This window comes from Pteropus vampyrus, unplaced genomic scaffold (assembly GCF_000151845.1).
Source record: "Pteropus vampyrus isolate Shadow unplaced genomic scaffold, Pvam_2.0 Scaffold97, whole genome shotgun sequence".
Classification (NCBI taxonomy): Eukaryota; Metazoa; Chordata; class Mammalia; order Chiroptera; family Pteropodidae; genus Pteropus; species Pteropus vampyrus.
Window position 1 is genome coordinate 5,077,300 of NW_011888878.1, and position 3,218 is coordinate 5,080,517.

The 3,218-nt window shown below is 33.3% G+C and overlaps 1 non-coding gene across 1 annotated transcript; it reads left to right on the top strand.

Moving 5' to 3' along the window:
- Positions 1–2,570: 2,570 nt before the first annotated feature.
- LOC111742597 lies at positions 2,571–2,689 on the top strand. Its single transcript, XR_002781394.1, has one exon. It is a non-coding gene; the product is annotated as a 5S ribosomal RNA (ribosomal RNA).
- Positions 2,690–3,218: the final 529 nt, after the last annotated feature.

Genomic DNA, 3,218 nt, shown 5'->3' on the forward strand with positions numbered 1-3,218 from the left:
AATCCATGGTTGGTAGTTACCTGTGCTGAACCTGGAGGTGTGTGGGAGATGCCACACTGTGAACCAAGGGATCTCAGCACCCGAGATATCCCTCCCAATTCTCAAGAGCCACTCTTGGGTGTGATGCCAGCCCATTTCACATCTTCAACCCTCCTACCACTCTCAAAGTGGCTTCTTCTTTACATCTTCAGTTATAGGACTTCAGTTCAGCTAGATCAGATGTTATCCAAGTTGATTGTTCTATAATTTAGTTGTAAGTTTAATGTGGTCATGAGAGGAGGCAAGCACAGAATTTACCTACTCTGCCATCTTGAACTGAACTTCTGTCTCAAATTACATTATTGATTGGTAAAACCGATGAATTGATTAAGAAGTAAATGAATATCAAATAATATGTTGTAAAATAGCTTGGCATTTGAAGTCATTAGCAACCTGGGTTTCTATTTGCAGCTACATTACTTTCCAGGTGACAAAATAGTGACCAGCAATCAAATACTCTTATTTGGTCAGCACAATGTTTAAAATCTTTTAAAATTACTTTAGTCAAGGTATGTATTCTCTCTCCAATGTCAGTACCCTTCATTCATTTTTGTCTTACTTCCAACACGCTCACATATTCATATTACCATCTGGACTTAAAAAGGCAGGTGAGTCAGCCACCAGCCACAATTCTGCTTTTTTGGACTCTCATCCTTGGCTCCTGTTTCTCAGCCATAGCTATTGTACTTCAACCCAGTTGCTGCTCTGTTCTCCCCTTCAGCTCCCACTGGAATCCTTAGATATATATGTATACATTTCACTACTTTCAGCATTTCTCTTTGGCAATCATCTTGGGCCTCTCTGACTGAGTTTGAAAGGTACTGCTTCTTCATCTTGGTGTCTTCTCATGGTCCCAGTTCAGCATTCTCTTATATATTCAGCATTCTCTTATATAGGCATATAGGGTGACCTTTAGGGCACAAACCCCAGCTCTGACACATTCAAACTGTGACCTTGGAAGAGTCTCTATTTCTAAGTCTCAGTTTTATTATCTGTAAATAGTAAATCATACCTTCCTTGATTTGTTAGAAGAATTAAATGAGAATGAATAAGTTAAAACATATTGTGCGGTTTGGGCAAACTAGTATATCCTTATTAAATTTTATCTTCTTCAAGTTGGTTAAGGCAAAACAGCTACAGTAGCATAACCAAAGAGTTATCTGTTAGTGAGTTTCTGCTATGCGTTAGTCTGTTCAAATATGTTATTCAATGAATTCTTACAAAAGGACAACTATAAACTATGAGTTATGTACTATTATTCCCATTATTACATAAAAGCAAATTGAAGCTCAGTGAAGTTATCAAAGGCCACATTCCTTTCATTGCTCTATACTATATCTGTTGTCACATACATTTAAATTAATTTAAAGAAATTTAATATATTACTAAATAATCCAAACTAAGATTTCTATTTCCATTCTGTACTCTTTCAAAGAAAGTCTGATTTCTTTCTCTAGTAACTCATAATAAAACTGGCATGTTATAAATAAACCATTTACCTTTATGGAATAGAGATATTAACTCTTTTGAAAATATGTTCTCTCCTTGATATAAAAAATATGAGTGATGTTATAAAGCAGGAATCATCAAATTAGCAACAGACTTCATATATATTTAAATTGGAGGATGATGGATTATATGCTTTTAGAAGATCCATTCTATACTTTTGGTCACAAATTAATGTAATCTGGGTAACAGGTTTCTACTACATCTTTCAACCAAATATGTCTTCAGTGTTTTCAAATTTCAAACAGAATCTTATTTCAAAGGATTTTTGTGTTTATTTGAAAACTAAAGTTGCATTTCTATTTATTTTAGCAATATACTGATATTTATCAAGATGTGAATATATAGAAAATTAGGGTATTTCAATAAAAAATTTTAAGATAAATATTTACTTATTAAGTCAATTTCACTGTTGAAATGCAATTTAGATCCAAGTTTTATTTCAAAGTCAAAATTGTCAGTCATTCAGTTTTGTAGGAAATAACTGTATTTGCCTTATTAAAGACAAAAAGAAATGAATGTTTGTTTATCTAAAAATGAGCAAGTTTAGTTACTTTAAGGCATAAGAAAACAACCTCCAGTTTTGTCCTAAAAAATCACCATGACTAATTATACTAGTTGTCAAAGATAAAGTAGTTTCTCCAGTTTAATATTTCACTTTTGACTTATAGAATCACCTTCTTTCTGTTATCAGTATATAAGGAAACAGTGGATTATAAATACTGTGCTCAGATTTGTCATCTAAAAAGAAGACATTTATAAAAGAATATTAAAGTAATATTATCTGCAGGGGTGCTTAAAATTCCCCATTAAAAGAAACAAAAATCCTTCAAGTATTTGATAGAAACAGAGTTTATCCTGAAGACAGTTATAAAATATTAACTGAATGTTAAGTATGTTTATTGATTCCAGAACTGCCTGATGAGCAGCACTAGTTTAAGGCCACATTTGTTAAAAATGCATTCAGCTCTTTGCAACAGAAAATCAACTAAGAGCAGCTTCACTATATAAAAGTATATTGTTCTGTCTATGGCCATGCCACTCTGAACAAGCCTGATCCCGTCTGATCTCAAAAGCTAAGCAGAGTCGGGCCTGGTTAGTACTTGGATGGGAGACCACCTAAGAAGACCAGGTGCTGTAGGCATAAAAAAATAAATAAATAAAATAAAATAAAATAAAAAATAAAGGATTGTAACCTGATAAGGTCCTTGTAATCTGTGAGATCAACCAAGGGTTGCCTCACAAAAAAAAAAAAATCACTAAAAATATTAATTAATTAATTAATTAATTAATTAAAATAAATAAAAGTATATTGTTCTACATAGCGAGACATTGAGTAAAGGTAGTCCAGGGCAGAGATGGCACCTAAGTGATGACATCAGGGGTCCAGGTCCACAAATTTTCACGTGCAAGCCTTCATCCTCATGGTCACAAGGTAGCAGCTTTCACTACCAGGTAATCAGTCTAATTCCAGGTGGGATTAAGAAGAAAAAGATGTGAGAGGGTTAGCCAGTAGGCCTAGAAACACCACTGTGAAATTTTACAACATAATTTTAAAACACTCGATTCTAGTCCTCTCATTTTTAAGTGAAAAAAACTAAAACACCATGAGATTAAATCTCTTTCCCTAGGTGACCTATAGATTTATATTTAGAACAAGAATAAATCCTTCC